Source organism: Nipponia nippon, unplaced genomic scaffold (genome assembly GCF_047370975.1).
Source record: "Nipponia nippon isolate SJK-2023a ecotype South Korea unplaced genomic scaffold, ASM4737097v1 scaffold_32, whole genome shotgun sequence".
In the NCBI taxonomy this organism is placed as follows: Eukaryota; Metazoa; Chordata; class Aves; order Pelecaniformes; family Threskiornithidae; genus Nipponia; species Nipponia nippon.
Genome location: NW_028262350.1, coordinates 25,836 through 42,867, shown reverse-complemented (window position 1 = coordinate 42,867; position 17,032 = coordinate 25,836). Strand labels below are relative to the sequence as shown.

The following is a 17,032-nucleotide window of genomic DNA, read 5'->3' as shown; positions in this document are numbered from 1 at the left end:
AAAAATAGTTTATTGTCTTAGTGCTATCACTTTTAAAATTTTCTTTCTACATGTCCGTTTTAGTTTACTGTCCATATTTTTCTAGTCCCCGTTGCATTTAACATTTTCTACTTTTATTCCCTTTGTCTTTTCTTTTAATGATTTATGTCTTTCCTTAGTGCCCTCTTTTAGAAATTTCATTTATCCTTCTCTGAGTTTGCTGTCCCTATTTTTCAATTATTTACCTTTATTTCCCTAATTCCCGTCTGCTCTTTAAATGTTCTTTCTCTGCCAAATTTTGTTCGCTTTCCTGTTTTTAAAAAAATTATTTATATCCCCGCCCAGCAGGGGAACGGCACCACCCCTAGCGACAGGCACCGCCCATAGAGACGGCCCCACAGGGAAAGGGCACCACCCCTAGCGACAGGCACCGCCCATGGACACGGCCCGGCACGGGAACGGCACCACCCCTAGCGACAAGCACGGGCCATGGAGACCGCCCCGCAGGGAAAGAGCACCACCCCTAGCGACAGGCCCCGTCCCTGGACACGGCCCGGCCGGGAAAGGCACCACCCCTAGCGACAGACACCGCCCATGGCCACGGTCGCGCAGCGAAACGAGACCACCCCTAGTGACAGGCACCGCCCCTGGCCACGGTCCCGCAGCGGAACGGCACCACCCCTAGCGACAAGCACCGCCCATGGAGACGGCCCCACAGGGAAAGGGCACCACCCCTAGCGACAGGCACCGCCCATAGAGACGGCCCCACAGGGAAAGGGCACCACCCCTAGCGACAGGCACCGCCCATGGAGACGGCCGGGCACGGGAACGGCACCACCCCTAGCGACAAGCACCGCCCATGGAGACCGCCCCGCAGGGAAAGAGCACCACCCCTAGCGACAAGCACCGCCCATGGAGACCGCTCCGCAGGGAAAGGGCACTACCCCTAGCGACAGGCACCGCCCATGGAGGCGGCCGGGCACGGGAACGGCACCACCCCTAGCGACAGGCCCCGTCCCTGGACACGGCCCGGCATGGGAACGGCACCACCCCTAGCGACAGGCACCGCCCATGGCCACGGTCCCGCAGCGGAACGGCACCACCCCTAGCGCCGGGCACCGCCCATAGAGACGGCCCGCCAGGGGAACGGTACCACCCCTAGCGACAGGCACCGCCCATGGTGACGGCCCCACAGGGAAAGGGCACCACCCCTAGCGACAGACACCGCCCATGGAAACGGCCCGGTACGGGAATGGCACCACCCCTAGCGACAGGCACCGCCCATGGAGACGGCCCGACAGGGAAAGGGCACCACCCCTAGCGACAAGCACCGCCCCTGTAAACGCTCCCAAAGCGGAACGGCACCACCCCTAGCGCCAGGCACCGCCCATGGAGACGGCCCGGCACGGGAACGGTACCACCCCTAGCGACAGGCACCGCCCATGGAGACGGCCCCAAGGGTAAAGGGCACTACCCCTAGCGACAGGCACCGCCCGTAGAGACGGCCCGCCAGGGGAACGGCACCACCCCTAGCGACAGGCACCGCCCATGGCCACGGTCCCGCAGCGGAACGGCACCACCCCTAGCGACAAGCACCGCCCATGGAGACGGCACCACAGGGAAAGGGCACCACCCCTAGCGACAGGCACCGCCCATGGTGACGGCCCCGCAGGGAAAGGGCACCACCCCTAGCGACAGGCACCGCCCACGGACACGGCCCGGCACGGGAACGGCAGCACCCCTAGCGACAAGCACCGCCCATGGAGACGGCCCCACAGGGAAAGAGCACCATCCCTAGCGACAGGCACCGCCCATAGAGACGGCCCCACAGGGAAAGGGCACCACCCCTAGCGACAGGCACCGCCCATAGAGACGGCCCCACAGGGAAAGGGCACCACCCCTAGCGACAGGCACCGCCCATGGACACGGCCCGGCACGGGAACGGCACCACCCCTAGCGACAAGCACCGCCCATGGAGACCGCTCCGCAGGGAAAGGGCACTACTCCTAGCGACAGGCACCGCCCGTAGAGACGGCCCGCCAGGGGAACGGCACCACCCCTAGCGACAGGCACCGCCCATGGCCACGGTCCCGCAGCGGAACGGCACCACCCCTAGCGACAAGCACCGCCCATGGAGACGGCACCACAGGGAAAGGGCACCACCCCTAGCGACAGGCACCGCCCACGGACACGGCCCGGCACGGGAACGGCAGCATCCCTAGCGACAAGCACCGCTCATGGAGACGGCCCCACAGGGAAAGAGCACCACCCCTAGCGACAGGCACCGCCCATAGAGACGGCCCCACAGGGAAAGGGCACCACCCCTAGCGACAGGCACCGCCCATAGAGACGGCCCCACAGGGAAAGGGCACCACCCCTAGCGACAAGGCACCGCCCATGGAGACGGCCCCACAGGGAAAGAGCACCACCCCTAGCGACAGGCACCGCCCATGGAAACGGCCCGGCACGGGAACGGCACCACCCCTAGCGACAAGCACCGCCCATGGAGACGGCCCCACAGGGAAAGGGCACCACCCCTAGCGACAGGCACCGCCCATAGAGACGGCCCCACAGGGAAAGGGCACCACCCCTAGCGACAGGCACCGCCCATGGAGACGGCCCCACAGGGAAAGGGCACCACCCCTAGCGACAGGCACCGCCCATGGAGACGGCCGGGCACGGGAACGGCACCACCCCTAGCGACAGGCCCCGTCCCTGGACACGGCCCGGCATGGGAACGGCACCACCCCTAGCGACAGGCACCGCCCATGGACACGGCCCGGCACGGGAACGGCAGCACCCCTAGCGACAGGCACCGCCCATGGAGACGGCCCCACAGGGAAAGGGCACCACCCCTAGCGACAGGCACCGCCCATAGAGACGGCCCCACAGGGAAAGGGCACCACCCCTAGCGACAGGCACCGCCCATAGAGACGGCCCCACAGGGAAAGGGCACCACCCCTAGCGACAGGCACCGCCCATGGAGACGGCCGGGCACGGGAACGGCACCACCCCTAGCGACAGGCCCCGTCCCTGGACACGGCCCGGCATGGGAACGGCACCACCCCTAGCGACAAGCACCGGCCATGGAGACCGCCCCGCAGGGAAAGAGCACCACCCCTAGCGACAGGCACCGCCCATGGAAACGGCCGGCTGCGTCTCCTCTTCTGCGCCGGCCTGCACCAGCTGTGCCATCCTTGTTTGCAGTAAGGGTTGCTTCCACTGTTTAGTGTTTTACACGCTCTAAATTTAAGGCAGATGAACAAACTCCCTGCTGTTCTTTTGGCCGCTTGTATGCCTTCTGGTTTTTCGCCCCTGCCCTTTCCCAGGTGAATGTGGGCAGGGTGGTGGGCGGGCCCTGCGGCATATGAGCCGCAGCCTCTGTTCAGGGAGCTCATTTTGCGTCTAGGCTTTTCTGCTGTCAGTTCTCTGCTGTTTTTTTTATTCGATTGTAGCTTTTGAGTTGCTTCAGCTCTTTGGGCAGGTGTATTTTGACATTTAGAGATATAGAGGTGTCTTTTTGAGGCAAGGGCTTCACAACCAGTCAAGGTTCAGCAGCATATATAGTAGAAAGTATATGGGTATGCAGTTTGTTGGTATTTTTTTTTTCCAGGTCAGTAATTTTGTTTTGGGTGTTCAGGGGTGGCAAAATGGTTTAACAATATGTGTTTTGTTTTGTTTTTTTCCCTGAAGTGCTTTGTATTTTCCTGAACTTCTTGATTTTATTGAAGATGGAACCTTGTTTCTTTCACCAGGTTTGCTGCATACTGTGCAGTTGTTGACACCATCTCAATAGGACTGATGGTGAGATGATGTAGCAGGGGTTAAGGTGGGCATCTTGTATGCATTTGCACATGGGGTTTCAGCATTTCTCAAGAAAGCATCAGGGACATCAGGCATAGTGTCTTTCAGGGTATGGAACAGCTCATTGCCTTTCCCAGTTGCCGACAGAGTATCATGTTTTCCCTAGAACCTTTGCAGTTTGCTGTAGGCCCCTCATAGATTATAAGCATCAGGACTTCACTTATGTTGTTGGCTTGTAGCAGAGCCCAGAGTCTGTGGGAAGGTGAAAGGTAAGAGGTAGTCACAGAACATGGGGCACAGCTCAGAAGAGCAGCTCACAAGGAGCGGCTGACATGGGGGGTTTAGGGGTGCAAATACAAGGCAGGAACTATCAGGAAGGAGTGGGCTTCTTTCCCTGAAAGTTCAGGAGAAGAGAAGGGGTTTCTAAAGTTTTGGGACTGGGGGATGGTTGGGAAAGGGAGGTGGGTTCATCAGCCTTTCTCAGATGGGTTTTGCAGTTGGATTTAGGTTTTGCTGAGGTCTCTTCCGGTTTTGTCTCTCCACAGGCGATGGGAGGTACGAGGAAAGTCATGAGAGACACTGTAAATTGTCCAGGCCTCCGCATCACAACGTGCAGGGCCAAATTTCAGACAAGTCTCATCTCAGAAAGCATTGGGTACATTAAGATACATTAAAATATAGCCTCCAGAACCCTGAGGTCTCCAGTGCCTCCCTGTGCGCTTTGTGTGCTTTATAGTGCAGTGTTATCTAATAGTAGCATTGTGTATGCAAGCAACTTGGGGCAGCCCAGTCTCCTGTCCCATATATGTCAGTGCTCTCGTGTGAGCATGCTGTCTACCGAGGGGTTCTCCATGCTGCAGTTCATGGAGTCATTTAGGAGTTATTTATCCATAAAGGAAGACTCTGTCATTACAGCAGCCACGGTCATTTGCTACCGGTACCTCTTTTGGCAGCTGGCCTCTCGGTCTCTGCGTATATTTGAGTCATCTGGCAGTAACTGTAATTTTTGTGTGTTGGCAGATGGATTGACTCATTCTTGCAGTTTAAGTAATAGGTCTGGGCTGAGCAGGACAGTTGAGCAAGGCATGAAACAAAGGCGAGCAGACGGCGTTGTGGGCTGTGACGGGGGAGTGAGGTCGATCGTTTGGGTTTTGTGGTTTTGGGGTCCTGTGTTGCCTGAGTATATAAGTCAGTCAAAGGGATTTGTTAGTCTGTTTTGCATGGTGGGCTCTCTTTTGGAAGGCAATATATAACATCTGTGTGCCTCTCCACACTTTCCCAAGGCAGGCCTGGCATCGAATGTTATGGTTCCTGAGTCATCGGAGAAGGACAGACTATACAAGCAGGCGCCTGACATGGACACTGACCCCAGAGGCGTGGCACGGGAGGCAAGCAGATCCGTGTTAGCCTGCTGGGGGAAAGGACGAGTCCTGGATGTGGCTATTGGGGAAGAGGGAAGAGTGTATACTACTTAGGGGTATTACTGTTTGTTTTTTTTCTTGAACTCACTGATGTTGCTGCATCAGCCTGGCAGGTCAGAGTGCAAAGCGTGAATCAACAAGGTTAGCGGAGTGAAGAAGTCAGAATGGGGAAGGTTCACTGTTGGCCAAGGTATTTGTCAGCATCCATTTGACTTTGTATTGTTGTCACTGCAGATGCACAGTAGGGAGCTGGACACTGAAGGGATGAGGCAAGCAGAGCGTTGTGAGAAGGTAGGTCGGCACGCAGCGATAGAGGGAACGTGCCCCTGTCAGTGCCTATGCGACTAGCTAATGCTCTATTTTGAAGGTATAAAGTGACTCACAAAACTACATGCAAAGCAGAATGTCCACCCTGAGCTTGTCGGGCAAGTTGAGCAATGAACAGCAAACCATAGCAGCAGTTATTTTTGAGGTGTAGAATTGTTTGTGAGTGGGCGACCGCTTCCAGGCACAACGATCGCTTCGTATATCTGGTTTTCTAGGTGCCACGGGTGATGCTGGCCACAACATCTGGCGTTAGGCTGGGAGCAAGCAGAATGCCATGGCACTTCTGAGGGCGTCATTGCAGAAGAGTGATGGTACTCCATGTTTGCAGATGATCCAGGCAATTGCAGGAACATCCTAGGTAGCCTATGTGGTCTTTGCAAAAGATGATCTCTGACCCACAGCCCTCTGAAAGACAAGTTGAGGGGCTGATGCTATCTTTGTGTGGGTGGTTGTTTGGGTGGGGGGAGCACAGGTGGGGCAGGCAGGGGTTTTAAAATCAGTGTAGTGGAGAAGGCGGTTTGAGATCAGGCACATTTGGGCATGGAGAGAGCGTGAGGTCCTTTCCGTAAAACATGAGCATCTGCCAGGCAGGGCAGGTCCAGCCTGTGTCTGTGTTACTGTGTAGTCTTTGTAGTTTGTCTTCTGTGTCTCATACCATACCTTACTCAGGTCTTCATGTCTCCACTGTTCTCTGTGCCTAGTGGGCACATCAGTAGCAATATTGGGGGTCTCGCAAGCCTCCGCTCATCAGTGTAATGCTAACTGAGTGCTTCCTTTCTCATGTTTTGAGTCTAACACGTGGATCTGTCTTGCATGTCTCGCGTATTAGAAGTTTACAGATGGTCATCTTTTTGCAGTGGTGATTAAGACAGCATCAGCATTGCTGCTCAAGAGCAGTCTGTTTGCCTGGAGCCCTTTTCTGGGACTTTTTTTGTAGTTTGTCTTTTGTGTCCCATACCATACCTTATTCAGCTCTTGATGTCTCCATTCTTCTCTGTGTCTGGCAGGCACATTGCAATACCTGGGGTCTCACAAGCCTTGGCTCATCAGCATAATGCGAACTGAGTGCTTCCTTTCTCACATTATAAGTCTATCACATGGATCTGTCCTGAGTCTTTCGCATAGCAGAAGTTTATGGATGGTAATTTATTGTGGTGGTGATTAAGGCAGCGTCAGCATCGCTGGTCATGAGCAGTCTGTTTTCCTGGAGCTCTTTTCTGGGACTTGTTCCCTGCATCTTGACGTTCTTAGGTCTTTAAGCCTGGCTTCTCACACATTCATTGTCCCAGTTATGGACATATCTTTTTATCGCTGGCGATGGCATTCGACTTTTGGGGGGCTGCCGTAGGTTCTTCCTTGTGGCCCCATTGATCTCGCCCGATGGCATCTCCAGGCCAGTACTCACTCCTCTTGCCGAGTTTTCTTAGATCTCTGGGTTACATTGTTCGTAGTGTTTGTGTGCGGTGTCAGTTTGTGTGTGTATGTGTCTGGGCTGGAGCTGCTCTGCCTGGGGGCATAGCAATGGTAGAGTCAGGGGAAGATTAGCACTAAGAGCGTATGCTTAATGTTAATATGGTGTCCTGGTTTCAGCGGGGATAGAGTTGATTTTTTTTCTTCCTAGTAGCTGGTATAGTGCTGTGTTTTGGATTTAGTATGAGAATAATGTTGATAACACACTGATGTTTTAGTTGTTGCTAAGTAGTGCTTACACTAGTTAAGGACTTTTTAGCTTCCCATGCTCTGCCCGGTGCACGAGAAGCTGGGAGGGGGCACAGCCAGGACAGCTGACCCAGACTGGCCAAAGGGCTATTCCATACCGTATGATATCATGCTCAGTATATAAACTGGGGGGAGTTGGCTAGGGGGCAGCGATCGCTGCTCGGGGACGTGCTGGGCATCGGTCAGCAGGTGGTGAGCAATTATATAGTGTATCACTTGCTTTGTATATTATTATTGTATTATTATTATTAATACTGTTCTATTTCATTTTACTTCAATTATTAAACTGTTCTTATCTCAACCCATGAGTCTTCTGACTTTCACCCTTCCAATCCTCTCCCCCATCCCACTGGGGCGGGGGGAGTGAGCAAGCAGCTGTGTGGTGCTTAGTTGCCGGCTGGGGTTAAACCACAACATATGCCTAGACTGTTTTGGCAAAGGCCATACAGCCTATTTCAGAGCAAGCAGCCATCGGCAGCAGGCGAGGACAGTAATTTCCATAGCATTCAGCAGGTGCCGAGGGGATGATCGGAGCTGTCTGGGAGACTTAGCTTGAATGCTAGAGTGCTGCTAGTTGAGCAAATTGAATCTCAAAGGTGTTAAGGCTTGTATATGTAGGGCTTAATATTTGAGTTACATATTTCTTTTAATAGCAGGCTGTACTTGAGCTCTAGATGGTATTGCTAAATGGGAACAAGACCACTGGAATTCTTAAGCTATCACTCGGCATCCGGGTGACTTGTTTGATATTATTGTTTTTGCAGATGCAGAGGGACAAGCCATGCAGGGCGATGGAGAGGTGAGCGGAGGAAGGTGTGACTGGTGGCTGTATGACTAGGTTATGGTTTGGGGTTTTTGTTTTATTTTGAAGGTGTGGAGCCATGTGGGGTGTGGGCTGACTTGGGCATGGTAAGCAATGACTAGTGGGCTGATGTAGCAGTTACTTTTCAGGTGTCAGATTGTTGGTGAAGCTATAAGCATCCCTTGTTGTTTGGGTTTTACAGGCGGTACCCGCACCTCAACATGGCAACCTGAAAACAGCAGAGGCAGCACAGGCAACTGGCCAAGGTAAAGGAGCAGGGGATGGGAATCAGTGTGGGCAGGCTCTTTTTTTGGGTAGTATCTCAGCATGTGTTATTTGCTTTGATTTTTTGCAGGTGGTGCACATAGCATCAGGTGAGTGAAGCAGCACATTGACGAGCAGTCCAAGAGCTGAGGGGGTTGTTGGCTGAGTTGGCATCTGAGAGTAAAGTATCCTGTGGCAACTCAGTGAAGCTTTTATCTTTGGTTTTGCAGGTTCTGTGCAGGCTGACTTTGGAACTGGATGAGCGTTTGAGGCGAGCTGGGTAGCAGAGAGGAGGAGCATGGGACTGGTGATTTATTACAAGTGCAATGGTGATTTTGTGTCTCTTGGTGTATTAGGTGCCACAAGTAACGTCAGCCGCAGGGGTGCCCCTGAGGTGAGCTTCTGTGACCCCTTGTGCTTCAGTTCCCTTTTGAGCTTACTGTATCCCCAAGACAATGAGTTCCCCTCTTTCTCTGTTCTACCTCTCTGTTTTCTTTTTCTCTTTGTGCTTCTGTCTTGTTCCCTGTCCCTCTTTTTCATCCTCTCTGTCCTGCAGCCCATTGCTATTTTTGTCTTTCTCCATCTATCTGTATGTCTTCCTATCCCAATTTTTTTAATTTCTCCCCATCTGTCCTTTAGCACTTCACCATTCCCATCCCTCCCGGTCTGTCTCCATGTCCCTATTTTTCAGTTCCTCTCTCTCTGCCCTTCAGCTCATCAAGGTTTTTTGGCATTTCTCAGTTTCTCTCTGTCCACCTCACTTTCCATGATTTTAAACCCTCCATCTCTGCCTTGTGGCCCGTCACCATTCTTTGATTTTTCTCCATCCCTCTCAGGCTGGTTCCCTGTTGCTTCCTCCTCTCTGGCCTGTAGCCCATTGCTATTTCCTTCCCACCCCCCGTGCCTCTCCTTCTGTGGCTCCCTTTCCCTATTTTTCAAACCCTCTTCTCTGCCCTGTAGCCAGTCGCTGTTGGATTGAGTTTACATGGCAAGGTTTTGTTAGCTGGGGTGGGGCAGCGGCTGCAGGGGTGGGTTCTGTGAGAAGACACCAGGAGTTGCCCCCACGCTGGGCACAGCCAGTTCCAGCTCCAAGATGGATCTGCCGCTGGTCAAAGCTGAGCCTATCGGCAATGCTGGTTGTGCCCCTGGGATGGAAGGGGTAAAAAATGCTGTGCAGAAGCTGTGACAGAGAAAACATCAGTGTGAAACAGTCCTGCAGACACTAAGGTCAGTGAAGAAGGAGAGGGAGGAGGTGCTCCAGGCACTGGAGCAGAGATTCCCCTGCAGGCTGTGGTGAAGGCCATGGTGAGGCAGGTCATCCTCCTGCAGCCCATGGAGGTCCACGGTGGAGCAGACATGCACTCGCAGCCCATGGAGGACCGCATGCCACAGCAGGTGGATGTGCCTGAAGGAAGCTGTGACCCCATGGAGAGCTTGTGCTGGAGCAGGCTCCTGGCAGCACCTGTGGCCCTGTGGAGAGGAGCCCACACTGGAGCAGAAGAGCATGAGGAGGAAGGAGTGGCAGAGACAACATGTGATGAACTGAGTGTGACCCCCGCTCCCTGTCTCCCTGCATTGCTCAGGGGTGGGATGTAGGGAAGTCAGGAGTGAAGATGAGCCCAGGAAAAAAAAAAGTGGGACACTTTTTAGATTTGTTCTTATTTCTTATTATCCTAATCTTGATTTTGATTGACAATAAATTGAATTAATTACACCAAGTTGAGTCTGTTTTGCCTATGACAGTAATTGGTGAGTGGCCTCTTTGTCCTTATCTTGACCTACAAGCTCTTTTGTTGTACTTTGTCCCCCTGTCTTGTTGAGGAGGGGGAGCGATAGAGCTGCTTGGTGGGCACCTGGTGGCCAGCCGAGGTCAACCCACCAGAGTTGCCTTCTATGAGGCTCCCTGTCCCTAATTTTTAATTCTGGCCTATGTTTCTTGTACCCCATCACTTTTGAAAATTTCCTTCTACCTCTCCCTATTTATTAAAATCTTGCACATGTTTCTCAAACTCAGTTGCTTTTTACATGTTCTTGCTACCTTTCCCTCTTTCATTTCTTGCCAGTGTTTCTTGTATCCTGCTGCTCTTCAAATTTTCTTCCTACATCTCCCCCTATGCAGCTCCATGTACTTATATGTTAATTCTCATGTATGATTCTTGTATGCTGTCACTTGCAAAATTTTCTTTCTACATCTCCGTCTATCCATCTCTGTCTCTAATTACTAATGCTTCCCTCTCTGTCCTCTACCCTGTCACTTTTTACACTTTCTTTCTACATCTCCCTCTTTCTAGCTCCCTGTCCCTATTTGTTTGTTAGTTCTTGCCTACCTTTCTTGTACCCTGTTGCTTTTTGAGTATTTTCTTTCTATGTCTACCTCTATTGGGCTGTTTCTATTTTTTTAATTTCTTGCCTATGTTTCTTTTCCCCTATCACTTTAGATTGTTTTCCCCATCCCTTGTCTTGTCTCTATCTTGTCCTGCTTGTCGCTTCTGCCTTTCTCTCCTGCTCCCTCTCTTATTTATTCCTCCATCTCTCTGCACAGTTGTCCCACTCCCCACACCTCTCTTGTTCGTAGCATCCCATTTTCTGGCTTCCTGTCTCACATCTCTTCTCTATGTCCCTCTGTCCTTCCTCCTGCTTTTCTCTTTCCCTTTCTCCCTCTCTCCTCCTGCATTTGGGCACTGAGCCTTGCAGCCAACTCACTGTCATGATTTCTCATGGGCATTAATGAATAAACCTTTCCTGCCTCCTCTGTGTCCCTGGATGTGTTTGCAGCCCCTGGGTGCAGAGCTGGTGGGTGTGGGCAGGTGCAGAGGAGGGTGTGATGTGCTGTGGGGCTTTGGCAATGGCCCCTATTCCTAATGGGCTCCAGCTGGGGCAGCCCCAGGTGTGGCCAGTGAGGCTGAGGATGGGGCTGGCCCTGCTGTGTGAAGGGGCTCTAGCTGTAAAGGGGGCTGCCTGGGCATGCCTGCTTGAGGAAGCTGATAAAGGGGAATGGGCTGAGGAGGGAATCCCAAGGGGGTCCTGCAGGCAGGTGCCTCCAGCAAGGAAGGGCCAGTCTCTGTGGCAAGGAAGGATCCCTCCAAGCCACCCCTGACAGAGCAGGCACCAGCACGCAGCGCTGCCATGCATGTGAGCTGCCACATATCAAGGAAGCCTTGCAGATAAGAAGCATCGAGGTGTCCGCTGCATGCTGCTGAATGGGTGAGGGTCGGGCAGGCAGCACTGCAGAGGAGGAAGGGGCAGAGGTAGAGAGAGAAGCATCGACACGGTGAAGGTCTCCTGCCAGCACCAGGAGCTGCGGTGAGTCACATGTCCTCTCCTCTACGTCCTGGTCCATCTCTGCCACCCTTCTCCAGATGTCTGCCTGCCTCCCTTCCTCCGTCTCCCTCTCTGCCCATCCACCTACCTGTATGGCTCCCCAACACTTGTCATTCTTCTCCCAGCTCTGCTCAGTACCCTGTTACCTTTTAAATTTTTTCTATGTCTCTCTCTGACTGGCTCCCTCTCCCTGTTTCCTAGGTTTGTTTAATTTTTCCTATTTATTTCCCTAATCGCTGTCACTTTTTAGATTTTCTACTTTTATCCCATTTGCAGTGTTTACTTTGCTGTCTTTTAATTATTACTTGTGTTTCATTAGTACTCTCCCTTTCTGAGTTTTCTTTCTATATCTGTTTTAGTTCGCTGTCCCTATTTCATAATTTTTTCCTATCTTTCCCTAATATCCATTGCTTTTTAAGTTTTCTTTCTATGCCTACTTTTTTCCCTTTGCCATCTTTTTAAAATTATTTCTTCTCTTGCTTCTTTGCCATCACTTTTTAGAGTTTCCTTTTCTTTCTACTTCTGTTTTAGTTCAATGTTGCTATTATTTAATTTTTATTTCCTTAACCCTATTTGCTTCTAAAATTTTCAGTCTACGTTTATTGTTAGCTGCCTTTCTTTTTTAATTATTTTTTGTCTTTCCTTGGTGTCTTTGCTTTTTAAATTTTCTTTCTCCATCTCCGTTTTAGTTTGCTTTCCCTATTTTTAAATTTGTTCTCTCTATTTCTCTAATTCCTGTTGCTTTTTAGATTTTCTACTTTTATCCTCTTTGCTGTCTTTTTAAAATTATTTCTTGTCTGTCCTTATTGCCCTTGCTTTTGAAATGTTCTTTCTACATCTGTTTTAGGTCCCTTTCCCTATTTTTTTAATTTTTCCTTTTATTTCCCTAACCCTCTCGCTTTTTAAATGTTCTTCCTACACCTATTTTTATTCCCTTTGCTGTCTTTTTAAAATTTTCTCTCTTTCCTTAGTGCCCTCACTTTTAGGATTTTTCTTTCTGTGTCTCCGTTTTAGTTTGCTGTCCCTATTGTTTAGTTTTCCCCTTTATTTCCCTAATTGCCATCACCTTTCAAGTGTTCTTTCTCTGCCTGCTTTTATTCCCTTTGCTGTTTTTTTTTTCTTAAATTTTATCTTAGTGCCTTTGCTTTTGAAACAGTCTTTCTATTTCTCCATTTCAGTTTGCCATTGCTGTTTTAAAATTTATTTCCTTAATCCCCGTTGCTTTTAAATTTTTGTCTACTTTTATCTAGTTTGCTGTCTTTATTTCACTGCCTTTTCCTTCCATTTTTTCTTATCTTTCCTTAGCATCCTCTCTTTTGAAAGCTTCGTTCTACATCTGTTTTAGTTCGCTGTCCTTATTTCATAATTTTTTCCTTTATTTCCCTAGTATTTGTTGCTTTTAAAATGTTTTTTTTTATGCCTACTTTTATTCCCTTTGATGTTTTTAAAATAATTTCTTGTCTTTCCTTAATGCCGTCACTTTTTAAATTTTTTTTCTACGTCTACGTTTTAGTTTACTGCCTGTATTTCCTAATTTTTCCTTAATTTCCTTAATCCTCTTTGCTTTTTAAATTTTCTACTTTTATTTTTATACATTTTATATATTTTTTCCTTGCCGTTTTTATTTTTGTTGCCTTTTCTTTTAATAAATTCTTGTCTTTCTTTAGTGCCCCCTTTTTTGAAATTTTCTTTCTACATCACTTAGTTTGCTGTCCCTATTCTTTAGTTTTTCCTTTTATTTCCCTAATCCCCCTTGCTTTTTAAATGTTCTTTGTATGCCTACTTTTATTCATGTTTACTATTCTTTGAAAATTATTTCTTGTCTTTCCTTAGTGCTGTTGCTTTTTAAATTTTCTTTCCATGTCTCTTTTGCTTCGTTGTCCCTGTTTTTCATTTTTCCCTTTATTTCCCTAATGCCCGTTGCTTTTTAAATGTTCTATGTCTACTTTTTTCCCTTCGATGTCCTAATTTTTATTTCTTTTCTTTCCCCAGTGCCCTCACTTTTAAAATTTTATTTCTACATCTCTGTTTCAGTTTGCTGACAGTATTTATTAATTTTTTCCTTATTTCTTTAAGCACCGTTGCTTTTAAAATTTTCCGTCTCCTTTTATCCCCTTTGCTGTCTTTATTGTGCTGTCTTTGTTTTAAATTTTCTTTCTCCGCCTTTAGTTTGCTGTCCCTAGTTTTTAGTTTGCCCCTTCATTTCCCTTACACTCGTTGTTTTGCATGTTTTCTTCCTATGGCCACTTTTATCCTATTCAATGTTTGTAGTTTTTAATGATTTCTTGTCCTTCCTTAGTGTGGCCGCTTTTTAAAATTGCTGGTTATGTCCGTGTTGTAGTTCACCATTGGTACTTTTTTAGTCCTTTCTTCTCTCAGTCCTTTGGCTTTTAAAATGTTCTACTTTTATCTCATTTGCTGTCATTAGTTTTTAATTGTCCTTTCTTGCCTTTCCTCGGTGCCACTGCTTTTTACATTTTCTTTTCCCTCTCCGTTTTATTTCACCGATGCTATTTTTTAATTTCTTCCTTATTTCCTTCATCGCCGTTCCCTTTAACATTTTCCGTCTCCTTTTATTTCCCCGTCTTCATGTTTTAATTATTTCTTGTCTTTCCTTGGCACCCTTGTTTTTTTGAATTTTCCTTCTCCATCCCTTTAGTTCCCTGTCCTATTCTTTCATTTTCCCATTTACTTCCCTAATCCCTGTTGCTTTTCCAGTGTTCTAGGTTTACTTTTTCCACTTGGATTTATTGATTTGTAATTAGTTCTTCTCTTCCCTTACTGCTCTCACTTTTTAGATTCTCTTTCTACACCTCCAATCTTGTTCGCCGTCGGTGTTTATTAATTTTTGCCTTATTTCTTCAATCGCCATTGCTGTTAAAAGTTTCTGTCTACTTTTATTCCATTTGCTGTCTTTATTTTTTAATTATTCTTCATCTATATTAGTACCTTTGCTTTTTCCATTTTCTTTCTAAATCTCTGTTTTAGTTAACTGTCCTCTTTTTATGTGTTTTTTCTCTTTGTTCCTCTAATCTCCGTCATTGTTGAAGTGTTTTCCTTTTATCCCATTCCCTGTCTTTACTTTGCCGTCGGTATTTTTTCATTATATCTTGTCTTTCCTTAGTGCCCTCCATTTTAAAATGTTGTTTCGACATCTCTGCTTTAGTTTGCCATGGCTATTTTTTCATTTGCTCAATATGGTCCCCTGACAACATCTCTACTGTGTTGAAATCCCCCTCAGAGTTCCTCGTTGTTATCTGTGAGGCTTTGCCGAGCTCTCATGAGACATCCCCTACGCCCTAGAGCCCCGTTTTAGCTCAGCAGGGCACTTTGCACAGCTCTTTTCCCCTCTGAACCCTTCCTGAGTCTGCCTCTGTTAACCCAGTCAGTCTTTCTGTCCTCTCACCTATTCGGTGCACCTCTGTTCAGTCCCTGGTCCCTGAGGACATCTGTACTTTGTTCAACTCCCTTTTGAGCTCACTGCATCCTCGAGACTTCTTTGGTCTCTCTGGCCCCTTCAGAACCTCTCTAATCCCTGTGACCGTGCTTCTTGTTCTGTCAGAACCTCTTCCAAAGCCATCTTTGTGCTCCACAGCAGTCTGTTTGGTTTTTTTTGTCTTATACTACATTTCTATTTGGTAGCTGGTACCCCAAAGATGTCTATCATCGGCTCAGATCTCATCTTGAGTTTTTCAGAGAAGGCAATAGCCTTCATCTATTTCTATCAACTCATCTCCCATGGTGGTTTTTGTTGCGTTTTGCAATTTATATTTGTTCTAGCTACTTACATGTTAATTAGGCTGCTTCATACAGCCTCTGAGACATTTTTTGTATTTCTATGGGGTTTTTGTGGTTTTTGTCTTTTAGGACTCATCTAGTTCTATTAAGGGAGTCTGTCGGAGAGACTGTCGAGGTGTCTCTGAATTGTCAGTGATTTATAGTAAATAACTCACTTTGCAACCAGAGACATTTTTGAGAAGGGATTCTTATGGGATCTAATTCTGCTTTGTCATTCAGTCCTATCTGGAACGTACTTCCAGTAGAAGTTAGGTAGCATGCATGGTCTTGCTGGAAACAAAGTGTAACCCCATATAATTCTGTTTTTTTTTTTTTAGAGGAAACTAAAGAGCATAGTTTTTGATAATATTGCTATTGTGTTTAATGAGCTATTTTCCTACATAGCCTCATATGACATCTATCTTGTTCTATCCACACCCCAGAAAAATTGTATATAATTCCCTACCTGGTCATATCACTGATGCAATAGATGTAGTTGTAGTAAAAGAGCAGATCTTGTCATTTTCAGTAACTGTTGCTTTCTCTGTTCAGTGCTTTGCATGCTGCAAAGCTAAGGCATAGGAGAAAACTCCCTGCTGCTCCTCCAGCCGCCTTTATGCCTTCTGGTGGTTTGCCCCTCACCTTTCCCAGGTGAATGTGGGAAGGGTGGTGGGCGGGGCCCAGGGTATATGAGCTGCAGCTTCTGCTCAGGGAGCTCATTCTGCTTCTGGGCTTCTCTGGTATTAGTGCTCTGTTGTTCCTTCAGTTGACTGCAGATTTTGGCCTGCCTCAGCTATTTGGGCAGGTGTATTTTGATACTGAGAGAAGCAGAAGTGTTTGAGGTAAGGACTTTGAGACTAGTCAAGGTTCAGCAGCATATATAGTAAAAAGTACACTTGTGTGCAGCTTTTTTCTTTTTTTTTTTTCTGGTCATCACTTTTGTATTGGGTGTTCAGGAGTGGCAAGGTGGTTTAATAGTCTAAGTTTGGATTTTCTTTTTTTATTCTAAGCACACTGTATTTTTCTGGAATTCCTGGTTCTATTGAAGATAGAACCTTGTTTTCCTCATTAGTTCTGCCATGCAAGTTCTTGACACTATCTCTTAATAGGGCTGATGGTGAGAAGATCTAGCAGGGGTTAAGCTGGGCATCTTGTATCCATCTGTATATGGAGGTTTGGCATTTTTCAAGAAAGCAGCAGGGACATAAGGCACAGTGTCTCTCAGGGTATGGAATGGTTCATTATTTTTCTCAATTGCTGACAGGGTACCGTGTTGTCTCTAGAACCTTTGCGGATTGCAGCAGGCCCCTCACAGATCATAAGCGTGAGGACTTCACTTATTCTGTGGGCCTGTAGCAGAGCCTGGAGTCTGCGGGAAGGTGAAAGGTAAGGGGTGCTCACAGAACAGGGCACAGCTCAGAAGAGCAGCCCCCAAGGAGTGGCTGACATGGGGGGGGGGGGGGGGTTGGCGTGCAAATTTAAGGCAGGAACTATCAGGAAGGAGTGGGCTTCCTTCCCTGCCAGTTCAGGAGAAGAGAAGGGGTTTCTCAAAGCTTTGGGACCAGGGGATAGTTGGGAAAAGGAGGTGGGTTCATCAGCCTTTCTCAGATGGGTTTTG

The 17,032-nt window shown here is 48.4% G+C and overlaps 2 long non-coding RNA genes across 5 annotated transcripts; both read left to right on the top strand.

Annotated features, from left to right (window-relative positions):
* The first annotated feature begins 3,049 nt into the window (after window positions 1–3,049).
* LOC148054222 (uncharacterized) lies at window positions 3,050–9,261 on the top strand. 4 transcript variants are annotated; one of them, XR_015707508.1, is made up of 6 exons: window positions 5,467–5,495; window positions 5,747–5,889; window positions 8,015–8,049; window positions 8,255–8,318; window positions 8,408–8,426; window positions 8,547–9,261. It is a non-coding gene; the product is annotated as an uncharacterized LOC148054222 (long non-coding RNA). The 4 variants fall into 4 exon arrangements; XR_015707507.1 differs by lacking the exons at window positions 5,467–5,495; window positions 5,747–5,889 and adding an exon at window positions 3,050–3,185; XR_015707510.1 differs by lacking the exon at window positions 8,408–8,426.
* A 48-nt stretch (window positions 9,262–9,309) lies between these two features.
* LOC148054221 (uncharacterized) lies at window positions 9,310–10,030 on the top strand. Its single transcript, XR_015707511.1, has 2 exons — window positions 9,310–9,543; window positions 9,646–10,030. It is a non-coding gene; the product is annotated as an uncharacterized LOC148054221 (long non-coding RNA).
* The last annotated feature ends 7,002 nt before the right edge of the window (window positions 10,031–17,032 follow it).